Source organism: Mus musculus, chromosome 10 (genome assembly GCF_000001635.26).
Source record: "Mus musculus strain C57BL/6J chromosome 10, GRCm38.p6 C57BL/6J".
NCBI classification, from domain to species: Eukaryota; Metazoa; Chordata; class Mammalia; order Rodentia; family Muridae; genus Mus; species Mus musculus.
The window spans coordinates 119,654,250-119,671,749 of NC_000076.6; the positions used below are offsets into that span (position 1 = coordinate 119,654,250).

The 17,500-nt window shown below is 45.3% G+C and overlaps 1 protein-coding gene across 9 annotated transcripts in view; it reads left to right on the forward strand.

Annotated features, from left to right (window-relative positions):
- The window catches only part of Grip1 (glutamate receptor interacting protein 1), a 634,030-nt gene that overhangs the window by 201,012 nt on the left and 415,518 nt on the right, over positions 1–17,500 (forward strand). For 3 of the 9 annotated variants that reach the window (XM_006514235.3, XM_006514239.3, XM_030245328.1), the window contains exon 1: positions 15,698–17,500. This exon is cut by the window's right edge and continues 20,872 nt beyond it. The exons of the other annotated variants lie outside the window; for them this stretch is intronic. The gene's annotated coding sequence lies outside the window, so the exon portion shown is untranslated. Of the gene's footprint in view, positions 1–15,697 lie in introns of those variants that run through there. 9 annotated transcript variants of the gene reach the window in all.

Genomic DNA, 17,500 nt, shown 5'->3' on the forward strand with positions numbered 1-17,500 from the left:
AGCCAGAGTTCGTTCTTTCCTTCTACCTTGTAGGTCCTGGGGATTGAACTCGGGTCCTCAGGCTTGAAGGCAGGCACCTTTCCCTGCCTAGCCAGCTCACTGCCCCCTTCTCTTTCATTCCTCATGAGAAGCCATTGAAATGGAGGGAGGGAAGGAGCCATCACTCAAGCAGAGCTTACTGTGTGAGGAGATTCCATTCAAATTGCTCTGTAGCAGCGAGGCCATTGAAATAAGTTAATCAATAGAAGTTCTCAGGCATCGCACACGCTGGCTATCTCCCCTATGTTAGTAATTGCTAAGTAAATCAAGTCTCAAAAATGTTAAATATAAAAGGGAAAGGAACTGCAGATTAAATAAGACCAAAGAGTAAGTTGTCATCCGAAGGGAGTTACTAGGACATGAATGTCAGGAACATTTAAGTGTGTACAGAAGGAATATGAGTTGTCCTGTTAGGAAAGTGTTTTATATGTATATCGCACACAGACCCACATATATCCCGTATATTTGCATGCTGTATACCTATTTGGATATAAATACATTTTAAAGGTGTATTATGAATTTCTAGGTAAGTGGTTTGGGTCTTAAGCATTGGTTCCGGATGCAGCATCGTCCAGAGGCAGGCTTGGGATGGCTCTGACCTCAGGAGTGAGCTCATCTGCCCGCAGATTCATAGCTTGATGAGCCTCACAGGAAAACCTCTGTGAGGAGAGCGAGCGAGCTCTTGGCTTCCTGACCACCATGAAGGGAGCAGTTTTCCTCTACAAGGACCTCCCTGCCATGAGCCCACAAGGACCCCCAGTTCCTCACAGGCTGAAACCCTGAGAAAACCCAACAGCCCAACAGCCCGCAGCATGAGGCAGAGTGCACCTGCCCGTCTTTGGATGCCCCTTGTTATATATATTTAAGCAACAAAGAGCTAACAGAGCATTTCTACTCATTCACACCTGAGGGGACATTTCCGATGTGGTGGTCATCCTAAGTGCGCCACAATGCCTCAAGTGTGGGGAAGAATGGCCTTTGATTTGTCTGAAAATGTTTCACCTGTTTATACCACATCCGTTCCTCAAAGCAAGCCATTGTTACCAAAGATCTGTGATTCCAAAGTAGAAATTTTGATCCATTGAGTGTGAAGAAGAAGAAGAAGAAGAAGAAGAAGAAGAAAAAGAAGAAGATAAACCCTTTACAACCAGAAAAATATACAAATGTGGTGGCACATTAAATAAGCCAGACAATCGAGGGCTGTTGTTACTGTAAATCCACAAACATTTCTGTTTGTTGTTTTGTTTTGTTTTGTTTTGAGGTTGATTCTTCCTTTGTCAGGCTGGCTGTCCTAAAACCACATTGTGGACCAGTCTAGTCTGAAGCCCTCAGATCTGCTTGCCTTCCCCCACTCCCCACCCCCGCCTCCTCAGTGCAGGGATGATGGGAAGGCCTGCGCCCCCATGCAGAAGCATTCTAATACCTCGAGAATCCAGTATGCACTGCATGATCCCAGACCCAGATTCATGAGAAAAAGTCATCTGATGATGAGCCAGAGAGCTGTTAGTTGACTTTCCCAAAGGTTGGAACGTTCAACGGGTGGCTGTGTGCTACGGTGGCTCGTTAAGTTCAGTGTTCATTAATGGACTTGCAATGGCGTTCCTCTCCCCTTTTGTCTCACCCTGCCGTTCTCTGAGTAGTTTCTCCCACGCTGTTCCCCTGTTCCTGACGACAGCATGTAGAGTGCACAATGGCCCACTCTTCACTTTGATGAAGAATGGTTTGGGGGAACTGTGGAGCAGAAAGCCTAAGGAATTAGGTCAGTGTTGTTGTCCAGTGGGAAGCTGAAGGTGTCCACCAAGTGCACTCTCATTACACAACACTTGACAGCAAGAAATACCTCATCTCTAAAAATAAAGACATGGACTGAGACTTTCGGGGTGTTTTCCCCTCTCACCAGAGCACTGGTTCCCGAGTCACCTCACTTATGTTCCCCACACTCACCTGATAGCAATTACATCTTTCTTTTCATCCGATTCAAGAACTCATAGGGATTTCTTCAGAGCAAAGGGTAAGGTTGGGTGGGGGGCAGCGCTCCAAGGAATTTTACAAGCTTGCAGAATTTGCAAGGTCATTTAGAGAAATAAAATGACCCAAGCTCCAGCCTTAAAAAAATAAAAAGAAGGTTTTTAAAGTAAGTGGCACAGGCCAGAGAGATGGCTCAGCAGTTAAGAGCCCTGACTGTTCTTCCAAAAGTCCTGAGTTCAATTCCCAACAACCACATGGTGGCTCACAACCATCTGTGATGAGATCTGGTGCCCTCTCCTGGTGTGTCTGAAGACAGCTACAGTGTACGCATACACATAAAATAAGTGGCACAGCAGCGCATACACATAAAATAAGTGGCACAGCAGGTCTTTAGAGAAAAGAATCGGTGTAAATGGAGTAACCCGTAAAAGCATCGTGGAGAAAGAGTGGATGGGAGATGAGCTTCCTGGGAAGTGTCAGGAATGGCTGGGTGCAGAAGTAGCTCTCCTGAGCAGGAGAAGAGGCAAGTATCAGGGATCCCAGCCCTGAAATGAGCACTGTCGTCCCATCCAAGGTAGAGAGAGTTCACTCTTGGGAGAGGAGGTAGGTCTGTTAATTCAGAGTGCATGAGTGTCTTAGACATTAAATGTCCTGGATCCCTGTGCTGACACAGTCGTTTGACTGAGAGTGGCTCCTATAGGCTCACATCACGCCTGGACCCCAGCTGGTGGAACTGTTTGGGAAGGATTGGGAAGGAGTGTGGGATTGTTGAGGGGAGTGTCTACAGTTGGTCTTCTGTTATTTTGTAGGTTCTTCCTCTTCCACCCTTCTCTATCTTCTTCCACTCTGCCAACCCCCTAAGACTAGACAGGAGAGGAAAAGGATAGAGGGAAGAGAGAGTGATGTCGTCATTAGCCTACTTTCTGATTTTTAAGGGCATCGAGTTCCTTGGTGTAGATTTGATCTCTATCATCAAGGTGCCGAATTTCATCTTTTGTTGTTTCTTCTTTGTGTAGGACTACTTAACAAACTGCAATCAGCAGCCAACAACCAACAATCCCTCCCTTCTCGGGCCCTAGAAGTTTATACATCCCTCTGAATAGTCCCCAGAATTCCAAACACCACACACTCGCAGAAACTATCTGCAGATGGCAAAATCTCACACCTGCTAGAGCATGAGGCAAATCATAGTCAGCTGCTGAGGACAGACTGAAGCAGCCCCATATCCCATGCCTGAGATTAAAATAAAAACATATTCTTATTTTTCTGTAGTTTATCTTTAAAGAAACCAAAATTCTCACTACAGGTGTGTCCCTGGAGGTGGGCTATGAGGTTTCAAAAGCCAACCCCACTGCCCGTTAGCTCTCTCTGCTTAGAGCTTGTGAATAGTGTGTAAGTTCTCATCTATTTCCCCAGTGCCGTTCTGATCTGCCTGCTGCCATGGTCCCCACTGCGATGGTCATGGACTCTAACCCTGGGCAACCTTGAGCTCCCAGATTAAATCCTTTCTCTTACATGTTACCATGCTCACAGTGTTTTGTCACAGCAATAGAAAAGTAACAAAAAAGAAGAATTTGTGTATATGTCACAGAACGCATCGGATTTGCAGGAAATGAGGCACGTGAAAGCCCATGGTATGGCAGACTAGGAAGATACAGAAACCAAACATGAGGCTCTGTCTGTGGAGAGATCCCATAGTGTAGACTTGGAACTGCAAAGGCTGCGAGATTTCCTCAGCCTTGTGGGGGTTAATGGAGGTGGTAATGGGCCTGGAGCACTGATGAGTTGACTCGATCCAAGTGTTCTTTGTTCACTCTAAAAGCTTCAAAGAATATTAATATTGAAGTGCCACTTAAATGTATTCAAAGAGCCAGGCGGAAAGTTGTTCATGGGAAAGGGCAACGGTCTGATTGTTTATTTAAATGTTTGGTTAATTACACTGAAATGGAACTTAAAAAAATGTTTATCTGCTTAATTCTTTGATCGTAACAGATGACATCTCGTCCACATGGACTTCTGTGACCTTAGGTTCTATTGTGATTCCCATCTGTGTCCCCCAGCACCCCCTTACACTTCCGCCGTAGACTCTTCCCAGCCGCAGGAAACTTGTTTGAGGGTGGGTTATCTCCTTGAACGGTGGACATCCCACAAGCAGAAACACCCACTGCCCTTGCTGTTTCCTGTTCTGCTCCCCAAGGTCAAACACAGAGTCTATCAGAGCCCAGTAACCTCCTGTTAAAGTCCCGAATCTCTGTCTAGCTGAAATGCGGGAGGGATTCCTCTTTCATAAAAGAACTTTGTCTCTAACTCGGCTTTGTGTCTTTGCATAAGGCCCCATTAATACTGATTTAATACGATGTTGGCATAATGGCTTTTGAAAGTCATGTGTGGTGCAATTCATATCACTTATGACTATTTTCCCTCCTTGTAACATAAATCAAGATTTCCAGGTTAATGAGTAAAAGTTGCAGTAAATCTGAGGTTCAAGGAAACTCAACCCCCTTTTGCTATTTGTTAAATAAACATTGGCTCTAAAACAAGGATAATGCATCAAAAAAAAGAGTAATTAAAACAGGTATTCTTATTTTATTTCTGGGATTCAAATGTCATAGATTTTTTTTTTATCTTGATGTGGGTTTTAAGCATGCCACCATTGGGACTTGGGAGGGTGTGGCAGCATTCTAAAGCAAACCTGGGCCGTCTGATAGGAACAGGGCTTGTCAATAGAACATTTTCATTGTGAGGCTCAATAACCAAATTTCAGCTGTCAATGAAAAGAAATAAACTCAACTATTTTACGGAAGCTTTCACGGTGCTGCAAGGCGGTATTACAACGGAAAGCAACATTAAGTAAAATTAGGTAATATTATACACTTCACCAAATTAATTGAATCATGTAACCGGAATTGCTTTAACATGTTTGGGAGGAGTCCCTGAAAACTTCTTTTTTTCTCCTTAGGAAGCACTTCTTCCTGAAAAAAGAAAAAGGTATACAAAGTGTGGTGGTACATGGCTTTATTCCCAGCACTCAGGAGGCAGAGTGAGAGGCCATCCCGATCGACAGAGTGAGTTCAAGGCCAGCCAGGGTACCTGGTAGGCTTAGGAAGCGCGTGGAAGCAGCACCCACGCTGGAGTATGGGATCTAGCTTTAAGATATCGTCTTGACCTAAGTTTGTGTCCTTGGAAAGAGGCTGCCTCAACTCCACTAGGAGTAGCTGACAACCACAGAACCACCCTTCCCCACAATGGGCTTATGCTGTGGACCACTAGCTACCTGCCAAGTTAAGGCAGGAGCAGGCCACAAGAGGCCCCCTCCACTGGGGTTGTTCAGAGCAGCCAGCCCTGCGCCTCCTTCAGCCCTTTCTGTTTAAAGCAGAGCCATGGCTCCTTGATCTTGCCCTACCAGGATCTTCTTTCTACTACCTTGTGATGGACTCTAATGAGTCTCCATACAGTACCCTCTCATGTGGAACTGAGTCCCGCTCCCGGGTACCATGAGTAGAATCAACTATATATATATGTATATATATATATATATATATATATATATATACATATATATATATATATATTAAGAACAGCTTCTTTGAGGTAGAACTGATAGATGAAGAATGCCTGTTTAACATATACAAGAGCGTGAATTTGGATATGTACATATATGCTTGGGATGCCACGATCATGGCCAGGGTAGTAAACACACCACTGCCTCTAAGAAAAATTATTTTTTTCAATGGTGGTCACCTTATGATCTGTTAACCCCTGTCATATCTAAATACTTTACTCAGAGAGGTTGTTTTTGAAGGTCCTCCCCCCCCCCCAACACTTCTTGCAGGGAGCACAGGAGAAATGTTCCCTTCAGGCTAGAGAGGCAGTGAGCCAAGCCTTGGCATCCATCAGCAATGGGTGCTGCATAGTTTGTGAGGAAGACCGATTTAAGAGATGTTGACAGGCTACAGGGTAGAGGGGTAGAGTAAGAGCCAGAGTGGGCTTTAATCAGAGTCTGCATCCCGAGCTGCTCACTGTAACAGGTCTGCTAGGGGCCTGTCCAGTGCCAGGAGTTCTCGGGCACTTCATTAGCAGGGTTTGACAGAGTCCCTCCTGCTAAGATTCTTTTCATCATTTAGAGTGAGATTCTCTTGCGGGACAGAGTCGCCCTGCCTTCTGATTACACTCAGTAAGTGTTCTTTCTCATGCTTGAGGTTTCAATGAAGATGAACCGAACATGACTGTGTTAACTTTATTTCAGCAGGCTATCAAAGATTTATCCTAGGAAGGCTATGTGCTCAAGTGACAGGACCCAAGTGCCCTAGCTAGCCATGGAAACTGGAAGTTTTGTCAGAGTGACTAAACTTCTAGAATGGTTTAAAGTGAGAAAAAGCAGAGCCCAGAATTTAATGCCAGAATGTATGTATGGTGATATGATCCCGTATTTATCCTTTGACACTTTTGGTTGTGTGTTTCTTCCTTTGTGACTGCAATCTTCTATATTTATTATTTATTTTATACATCTTGACCATTGTAAGACGTATGGCTCAGCTGTGTTCTGCCATACCATACCTAATCTGTTCATCTCCTTTCATTTGTATAATAGAAGCTACACTCCCCCTCCCCCATGCCTTTCCACTTCCTCTGGTTTCTCTGTATGAGATCACCTACTCAGAACCTCTGGTGCAAATGACCTCACAGGCCATCCATCTTTTGAACTAGCACAGCCTGTTTTGTTAGAGAAGAGTTTTACTTATTTATTTATTTATTTATTTATTTTATCAGCAGGGTGCTCTCTGACACTAAAAACGTACACTTCCAGCATGGCCTAGCAGAGAGACAAGAAAAGAAGAGAGGGAGGGAGGGAGGGAGGGAGGGAGGGAGGGAGGGAGGGAGGGAGGGAGGGGGAACCTCAGAGATTTGCATGGATGGTAGCAGTCTCCATCCCTGTGGGCCAGCATCACATGGCAGGAAGCATCCAGTGTGAACCAGCTGTTTAGTCTTCAGTTTTCCTTCCTTTTGCTTCCCCTCGCTCTCGGAGGACTTGTTTTATATTTCCGAGGACTCTGCTCTACCGCATTTTTACAATTATCAATACAGATACCCAGGAACATTGGAGTTTCAGAAAGCTAAGAATGTTTCGTGGGAGTAAAGCTCACGCAGAGCTTGGGAGCTCCTGATATTAAAGGAATAATTCTTGTACGCTAGTCTAATTGTAATTGGCGTCCTGGACTTTTCTGGGAAGCTTTTTTTTTTTTTTCAATTTTGAAAGATGTCTTCTATCTTTTATCTATGCCTTTTGTTTAAAGAAAACTGGCGGGATGTGTTGAATTTTGAAACATGTGTGGGGTGGGGCTGGATGTTTGAGTCCTCATGTTCGCAGGAGTGCAGGACAAGAGGGGGCCCAGTGCCTGAAGCTTCCCCCGCCTCTCACTCCTTCCCTGGGGCTAAATTTGGTTCTCAGGGCTCTTGTGCCAGCCCTGCTGCTTCTTGGTACCAACCCAGTAGGTAAACCAATTTCCCTGCAGTCTGAGAAATCTTAGGCATTTCAGACTTAATCCTATGCCCTGGTGTGTGATGAATTCATTTTACAAGGTGAGTAATAACATTACCGGCAAGAAAAATGTCAACCAATCAGCTAGGAAAAATTTTACATATACCCCATTAAGAGTGCAGCGCTTCCCGCCATTGCTGTGGCGGGTACCTTTCCTGTCTCGTCTAGGACAAATGCTCTTCCTCTGATTCCACCTCTCACATTAGTTCTTAGACACAGATCTGCCTCCACAGATTAACCTTAGAGAGCCGCTGCGACTCCGCAATCTCATTAGTAACTAAATGCCACCGCCCCGAATCCAAAGCTAATTATTGTCCCTTAATAAGAATAACCTTCATTCTTTTCTATTTGAAATAATGACTTTGGAGATTAAGAGTCCTTCACGTGTGCTTCAGTGGGCGATCAGTATCAATAGCTCCTTATTACGATCCTTGCTGCCGTTATTATTTCAAATGTCCAGGTAGTAGAGATTCTCACTTCATTAGAGTTTGAGGGGCCATTTTATCCTCTGCCTGAGTAGCTGCCACCTGAGCTTGAATAGGGAACGGCATTGTGAGGTCAAAACGTGCAAAGGAAGATGTCTAGATCAAAGCCATTTGCCACAGATGAAGTTGTATGACTTTTTCAGCCTTGAGGATTACATATGCCTGCCATAGCTATGGGGTCTTCTTGGCCACACAAACATGCTTTATAACTTAGAAAGAAGACAGGAAATTGGTACAGAGGTAAAAATGAATGGGGATCCGCCTGGCTTCCTGTTAATTTGAAGTACTCGGCAGAGTACTTTATACTGGATAAATGCAAGCTGGAAGCGGGCCCCTCTCCATGCCATCTGACCAGACTGGATATCGGCAGTCATGAATGAGCTGACTCGAAGGCCATGGTCTCTGTTCTTTCAAGACCCCATCCTGTTAGGAATTCCTTTTCCCTCTGAAGTGTGTTTGTTCCTTCTGGGGGCTACCTTCCTTCAGTCCAACCCCTGCTGAATGGAGTAGTTAACTGAGTTGAATCCTTCAGGTGTTTCTTGTACATTCGTCTTCATTTCATACATATATTCATAGACTGAGGCATTCTTGTGTAGATGCAGTGGTATATTTAAAATAAATCCACCGATGAATATTGCATGCAATTAAGTCGAAGAATTAAATTCTCCAAAAACTCTCATCTCACAGAATTGAGTCTATGACAAGTTGACCTTGTACCCAGGCAACATTGTCTACGTTTCTTCCAGGTTTGCCTCTCAGGTCCCTAGGGCCACTGAGAGGAAGTTTTGCCTGCTAAATGATCCAAAATATCCATGACTTATGAGCAGCCAACGGGCTGATTCTTTCAGCAAACGGAAGTTCTCCTTTTTTCCAAGTTTCTTTTTGTAATGTTACTTCAGATACGAGTCAGGTGGGGATTAAATCCAAATTAGTATAATTTCCTTTCGTAGCGGTAGTCGTATTACAGTTGTTCTCATTTGCGGCAACAAGCACTTAGTGTCTCTTCGCTGGGTGCTATAAACCGTTCAGATCTGCGGTAGAGCCCTCTTAGTGCTTTTGACTGAGGGAGCTGATTGCTTCCGCCTCCGCCGGCGTGCCCTTTAAAATGCCCGGTTCTCCGCTAAGTTTAAAACTGGCTTTGTACATATGGGATGGCCCTCCTCCCTGAACCCCGTATTTTACTCTGACAGCTCTGTTATCCTTAAGCTTCACTGGTCATCCTGTTTTCTTCAGCTGGCTTCTCTCTGCTTGACCTCTTACATTTTCTCGCTGGCCCAGCCAATTGCTATTGCCAAACTGGAATCACCTGTCTCGCTGCTCACCCGCTCTTACCAATCAGAGCCAAAGCACACCCTACCCTGCATCAGGTGAGGCCCCGCCCTTGCCCTGTCCTCCCCAGTCACTTCATCCTGTTCCCTGGCCCCAAACATTCCCAATCAAATTCCTTGGCTCTATTATGTCTGAATTGATTTGTTCCCATGCTTGAGTGAACGTTGCCGATCTCTGCCCCAGGCAGGAAGCTTGTCTAATCAGAGCTGTGCATCTCCTGTGTCCACTCTAGGCAGACAGAGTCCTGTCTCATTAGTGCAATGTTGATATCTCAACATCGCCGAGCTGCTAACTCCATTAGCCATTACCCATAAAGCTTTGCACTCGAAAACACTTGAAGCATTTGAAAACGTTTTTAGAATGGGTGCTGTATGCTTGCCTCGCATGCATGAAGTCCTAGCTTTGAGAGCTCCAGTACTTTGTAAAACTAGGCATGGCATCCCAGCATGCTCTACTGAGACATCCCAGCATGCACTACTGAGGATCCCAGCATGCACTACTGAGGCATCCCAGCATGCATTCCTGAGAGGGAAGCAGGAAGATCGGAAGCTTAAGGTCGTCCTAGGTTACCTCAGGAGTTTGAGTGGAATTCATGAGACCCTATCTAGAAAACTTAAATTTGTGCTCTGACCAGAACAGGAGTGTAACTCATATTTCCAGGCCTGGGCCAGATGTTTCCAGATTCTCGACCTGTTAACCGAAGAAACAAAATAAGGGCTCTCTCGGATATTTCAAAAGAAGCAAGAAAATTTTATTTGGATTTAGGCAATTAGTACAGATTCAAGAGAGACGGATGAATCTCTCAGGATTGCTTGTGGGTAATGTGAGTGAAGACTCTCAAGGGTCCTGATCATGGTTTGGGGCTCGAGGGAGGATCTGGTTTCTAGGAGACCAAACTTGGGTGTCTCTCTGCTCTGACTGCTAGATTACATCGCACACTTCTTTCTCCTACCATGTCTCTCCCTTTCTACAGGGCATCAGAGTTTGATCAGATGCATGCCTAATTGTGCACAGAGGTAAAGAGTAAACAGGGGTAATAGTCACCCTAAAAGGCAACTAGAGGAAACAGTTTTGCCTTCCTACAGAGATGCCCCAAACTAGTTCAGGTCAGGCACACCCTTCTAGTCTATCTATCCGAATATGCTGAGAATACACTTGAACAGAAACTGTCTAAATTTTATCATTCCTGGGGCAGGGAAACTAATACCATTGTTAGGAGCTGGGAGTGCTGGTGGCCAGATCGGTGTCGGGAGAGAGGGTTCTCAGCTTTGTGACTGCATTGCTTGGAGAGGGGGATGTGTGTGTGGTGCACTCAAGTGAAGGAATTAGGGTACCAAGGGCAGTGTGTATGTGTGTGTGTGTGTGTATGTATGTATGTTTAAAAAAAGCAAATGGGAGTCCCAGGCTACCAAACCCTCTCCTCTGCTTGCCTGCCTCATAAGCATAAATAGTACTGTTGATGGAATAATAAATACAGAAGCAGAATCATACACTAACTTTTGTGTGTTTTTTTTTTTTTTTTTTTTTTTTTTTTGCTATATGGGAGCAGAGAAGAGGAGGGGAAAGGAGGGGAGGATGGGGAAAGGAGAGAAGAGGAGGGGAGGAAAGGGAAGGTGAAGAGGGGAAGGGAAGAGAGGGGAGGGGAGGGGAGGAGAGAAGAGGAGAGAGGATGGGAGGGGAGGAGAGGGGAGGGGAGGGGAGGGGAGGAGAGAGGATGGGAGGGGAGGGGAGGGGAGGAGAGAGGAGGGGAGGGGAGGAGAGGGGAGGGGAGGGGAGGGGAGGAGAGAGGAGGGGAGAAGAGGAGAGGGGAGGAGAGGGGAGGGGGGAGGAGAGGAGAAGGGAAGAGAAAGAAAGGATGGAACACACCTCTCTGTCTTTCCACCATGTGGGGATTCACACCCAGGTTGCTGGTCCTAATGGCCTAAGTGCCTTTATCGGCAGGAGCCATTTGCAGTCCTGGTACCTCACTCCTGCTGCTCTGGGAAGGATTGAACTCATTGCTTTTCTTCCCCAGTGTGGTTCTCCTGCTGGATTCTCTCTCCAGGTCATCAAACAGCCCAAGCTGAAAACTGGAGCCCCATCACTGCCGCCGCCTCCATTCTGCTACAGGGTTTTAAGCCCTTGGTCTTCTTCCCTCCTCTACTGCAGATGTTCACCTGAGATTCTGGTGTACAGTGTGATGATTCCAGAGCCAGCCTTTGATAGTAGTCTTCCTTTGGATGGAAGCATACATTTCCTCTCCTCCAGCCCCCAGCTGATAAAAAGGACTTTGAAGAGCATACAAGCACCCCGTTTTCTTTGGAAGACCAGCATGCGCCTTTGGCGGTCCAGCTAACCAACTCTGGGCACCACATTTTCTCCCCTTCAAATAAGCTAGTCATCTCTCGTGCTTGTGGTGGGACAGCCTGCTGCCAGCCTGCAAATGTGGCCTGTTAATGACGTTACTCCTTTCAAGCCCATGAAGAACACCTTGGAAGGAGGAGCAGGGCCCTGCCTCTGACCGCCCCTCTCCCTTAGTGATGGAGGTGGTCAGGTCAAGATCACCTCTCATCATTCCTAATGCACAGCTTCTCCCTGTTCCTTTGTTTACAGGTTAAAAGGCATGGGTGTTTAAAACCGAGATTCATGAGCAGAGGGGAAAAAAATGTGCCCCTGTATTTTCTTTCTAAATTTAGTGAAATCGATTCGAGGGAGAGTGGTGTTGGTTTATGTGTGTGGGAGTCGCGAGGGGGTTCTTCTAATGATACATCTACTTCAAGAGCTGTGGCCTCTTTTAAAAGATGCATAGAAGTGCATGCTAATGTAATGGCCTCTGTGTCGCTGCCTGAAAGGTCCCATTAACTAGGAGCAGACTATAAAAGGACTGGAGATGAAGGCGCGCAGGAAGTGCGGGAGACAGAAAAGGCCTGGGGAGAGAGACTCCTTCTGTGGTGGGAGAAGGTCCTGGGTTGTCTCCACCTGGATTCCCATGAAGCACTCAGAGATGATGAGCTATGGGTACCATTGCCAAGGGCGGGGATGCATCAGATTTAGAGATGAGACCTCACATAGGTCTCGAGTTGCACCGGGATAGTGAAACAATCATGCTGTATTTGATCTTCTATTAGGATCTGAACTCCTATTCGGCAACTCCGAAACGGGCCCTGTATACATGGCTTCCGGCCTGTCATTGGAATCAAATATCAAAACAAACTTTGAGGTTTCTTTCTCTAGAGGTGCCTGAGTCTGAGGAGGATAATTTCAGGCTGGACTTGGACACAGCTTGACCATGAAAGTGATATTTTTTTAAGCCTACAAGGAATTTGGTGGCATTAAACAGACTCTGCAGTGAGTCTTAGGAGTGTCTGGCCCCCATTCCCAACTGATCTCACACTTTTCCAATCTAAACTTCCTCTGAATATGAGTCTGACAAGAACAAAATTCTTGAAGACAGAAGTAAGTCTCCCGTACAGTTCTAATTCCTAAGAACAGCACCAGCTGAAGACACACATGGGCCATGGCTTGTGTTTACACTAGCAGTCTGATGTGGTCACTAGCTAGTGTTTACACTAGCGCCGCAGTGGTCACTGCAGTCTGTGGATAACTACTGTGACCTTGTCTCTAGTCCTCAAGGACCCAGAGTTTGAAGGGCTTTAGTAAGCGAGGCAAGTTTAGATTTTAAAACATGTGTTTTTTTTCTAATGGCCTTGTATGCCACCTTGCATCAAATCTTAAAAGCACATGTGTGTCTCAGAGAAACATTGAGTGGATCAGCTCATAACTATGCGACACATCAAACTCATTTCCTTTCTGTCTGGCTCTCTGTCTTCTGGCTCTCTCTGTCTCTGCCTCTGCCTCTGTCTCTGTCTCTCTTTCTCTCTGTCTGTCTCTGTGTGTGTGTGTGTGTGTGTGTGTGTGTGTGTGTGTGTGTGTGTGTTTGTAAAACTGCAAATGGAAGGGATAATTCTTGCTTTGAAATATAGCTGGGGGGGGGGTCACATTAAAACAGATATTCATTAGCTGTTCTAATTTGAACCATATCCAGGAAACCTGACAGGGTCAACTTGGGGCATTTGGAGACCTAGAGCTACCTTGTCAGCTCACTCTTCCTCTGTCAGTCTTGAGAGAAATTGCTAATGTAAGGTACCTCTTTGAAGACATCAATACCATTAACATAATGCTAATGTGAGGAAATCAGCAGACACTGATCAACATCTCTTGAAAAGAAGAGAGGTTTGACCTTGTGGAGGTAAACCAGCAGCTGGTCCTGTCTGTGTGGCTGGCTCCCAGGTAGTCTGGGGGCAAAGAGACTCAAAGGTATTTTCCTTGGAGGCCTCTGACTAGGGTCCTTGGGTCCTTAGTAGAGTCCTGGAGGGAAACCAGGCTAGAGTCTGTTCTGTTAATCCCACTGGTTAACACCAAGATCACTGCCACAATTTTGAGCCCAATTTGAAGCAAGCTTTAACTAAATACTGATCAGGATGATGGACTCTGGCTATGCCCAGTCTGGGCTTCCCAGAAAATAGGCATGAGCTACATGGCCAGGTGCTTAGAGAGGCAAACCCACAAGGCTACATTCAATTGGGCTGCAGTTGGCTCAACCAAACTTGTTTAGGGAACTAGAAACATATGGCTTGTTCTCTTATATGGACAACAGCCTCCAGCATCTCAGGAAGAATTGGTCCTTGGACAAGGTCTCCCAGGTTAGAGGAGTTTTGTCTCGTAGATCTCTTAGGCACAGTAATTAAAACTTAAAACATTACTTTGGCTCTTAGGGTTCACTCCATCTCACCTTCTTCATACAGACAAAGTTGCTTTGACTTCTTCCATGGGAGTCTGTAAAGAGAATCCTGCTTTTAAATCAAGTTTAGGAGCCACATTTTAGAAAATATGCTTTGGTTTATTTATTTAGACCATGAACGAAATAATCTAAATAGTCTTGCAAAATGAGTTTGGGTCACTGGGGAGACTGAAACTCATTGGTAGGAGGAAGAATGCTCAGATGGGACAAGGCAAGGAAGGGGCAAGCTCTGGAATCTGGAGTAGGTGCCTGGATTTGACTCCTCAGCTTGTCATTTAGAGACATTGTGTGGTGACATTGCTTAAGTCCTCCGAGTGCTTCATGCATAAAACAGATGTGTGATTGTTTCAAGCTCACGCCACTGCTACCACACATTGCTACAAGCTTAGCTGCTTAGAGGAATAAGCATGAATTATCCTGAAGATCTAATGGTCAGAAGTGTGGAATAGATTTTATCATGTAAAACCATGCTCCCCAGTAGCTCCTGGAGAGACTGGGCTCTTCCCAGGCCCCATCTACATTCCTGGATGTGAGGCACCTTCTCCATCACTGGCCCACGCAGAACTATCTCAAGTCTGCTTGACTCTGGCCGTCTGCTTCCTTCAGCACAACTGACTTCCACCTTCCTGCTTTCTTCACACTCTAAATCTTTGAGGGTCCATCTGGATAACCCATGATCATCTTCCTGACTTCAAGGTCTTGGCCCAAGTACCTTTCCTTTCTGCCAGGTAAAGGAGAATATATTCACATCAGGGCATCTTTGTAGATTGCTCCAGAGGCTAAAATGTTAATGACTATAACATGATTAAAATGAAATTTGGCATAATATGTGCTAAATGTAACAATATGTAACTATAGTTCTAGTTGAATTTGGCTTTGGCAATAAGGTGTCCCTTCCCCAGCCCGTGGCACACGTGCAGAAAGCTTATATGCATGGGAAATGGATCTGTGCAGCAACAGTCTTCTGAGGTCCACTTTATGCATCTTTCAAGTAAATAAACTGCCCCCCCCACCCCCACAACGGTGACAATGCAGATTAGGGAGGGATAGCAGGAGGCTTCCTCTTGGAATCTGACACTTTTCCTCATAATCTCTGTTAAGGGTGACAACATTCTACAGAACTTCTGGTCCCCTGGGTTTCTGGCACCCTATCCTGAACATCAAATATAATGTTATCTGTTTGTGTCTTGTTATGGTGGTCGGGTCACATGGTCTGGAAATATGATGCACAATGAACTCTCTAATACTAGGAAGTTGGGAATGTCTCTAGAAAGATAAGGACCAGACGTTGTTTGTATTAATTTCCCAAGACACTGTAACAAATTTCTACAAACCAGAAGGATTAAGACAATATGACTTTTTTCTCCTCCTCCTCCTCCTCCTCCTCCTCCTCCTCCTCCTCTTCTTCTTCTTCTTCTTCTTCTTCTTCTTTTTCTTCTTCTTCTTCTTCTTCTTCTTCTTCTTCTTCTTCTTCTTCTTTCTTCTTCTTCTTCTTCTTCTTCTTCTTCTTTCTCTCTCTCTCTCTCTCTCTCTCTCTCTCTCTCTCTCTCTCTCTCTCTCTCTCTCTCTCTCTCTCTCTCCACAAGGGATAAGTACAAAACATTTCTCAGAGTTGCAATAAAAGTGTCAGGTTGGCCATGTCCTCTTAGGGGCCATCAGTGACAGTCTGGTCCTATCCTCAATCAGAGTATTTGGTAGCTGTGGGCATCCCTTGACTTGTGGCCAGTCTGCCTTCAGATAGGTACTCTTTTCTTCCGTCTCAGCACTCTTTCTGACCTAGCTGTATAACCCAGAGTGTGGGCCTCCTCTCAAGATCCTTAGCTTCCTCAGATGTTAACCATAGAAGAGAATATTTATCCTTTCGCAGTAACATCCCCCAGGTTCTGAAGATTAAAAAGGGAATGTTCCTTGTCTTGGATGGCATGGCGTTGGGAGTCAATCAGGCTTGTCGGGAATATGGGAGAAATGGGTGAAGCTTTTCTGAGACAACTGAGGTTCCTCTATTGATAGCTGAGTGTCAGAGCATCTTTGGTATTGTCTGAATACTTCTCTAAGCACAAGTATTAATGAGGCATTGTTAGGAGCAACCCCGAACAAAAATAACCCTAATTGATATTTCTCCCCTTTGGGAGGCTCTGCTATGGTCTGGGTCTTAAATGTCCCACGAAGACAGCTTTGTTTCACAGTCCATTTGTCTCCATTGCTGCCCCACCCACCCCCGCCCCTCGCAGGCCAAAGCAATGGGGCCAAGTGGTGACAGGTTGAACCACGAAGCTAAAATAAATCTTTCCCCTCCACTTAAGTGGATTACCTCAAGTATTTTGTCATCGTGACAGGAAGCTGACTAACCTAGGCTTCCATTGAGCAAATTAAATAGAAAATACATTTGTAAACAACTGAAACCTCTGAGCAAGAGAGGAAATAACAGGGTGACCTCCAGAGGGGCGCTGAGGCAGAGGGATGGCAGTGGTTGACTGCCTCTCAGGGCTTCCTCACTTCTGCACGTGGATGATTGATGAGACGGTATTAATTTCTATTTTAAAAAAAGGCATAAAGCTTATTGTGTATAATAAAAGGCAGACTAAAAGTTGTTGCAAAAAGCATGCTTGGAATGTGTGTGGGCGGATGTAAGGGAGGTTAATGGGTGTGTGTGTGTGTGTGTGTGTGTGTGTGTGTGTGTGTGCACTGGAGATCCACACCAGGGTACTGTAAGTGTTAGGCAAGCCTTCTACCACTGAGACACAGTTGGACCATTTTTATCACTTTTAATTTTGGAACAGAGTCTCACTAAGTTCTCGGTTTGCACTTGAACTTACTCGTAGCCCTGGCTGCCCCGTGCTCCTTCTGGTTTACCTGAGTAGCTAGCACTACCGGCCTAATCCACTAGGCTCACACTGACTCTGTAATTTCGATTTGTATAAGTGAAATGACAGCTATGGGTGTGTTTTAAAAATTGTAAAAGCCACAGAGACATGAGGTGTTTGTATTAACCTCATGGCATAGTAACTCCTGCTTATCAGTTGGTTAGAACCTGAGTGAATGCTGAGTTTGTAAATGTTGAAGGGGGTGGGGGGGGGCGCCCATGCCAAGAATCCAACATCACACCTGTCTGCTGGGCTTTCCAAGGACAGCCATGTGCAGCCCCTGTAAGACTCTCAATGTCTCATCTGCATTACTCCCTCTTGCCCATCATATCTCCTCCACAGGACTAGTTATATAATACACTAAAGCACGCAGAAAAGGTGGTATCTGTGAATTTTAACCTAAAATGAGTTAATTGTCTCACCACAAAGCTAGGAGAGTATGATATCCTGAGCACCATCAGGAATGAAGGTACCAGATTCAAGTCAAGTACAACAT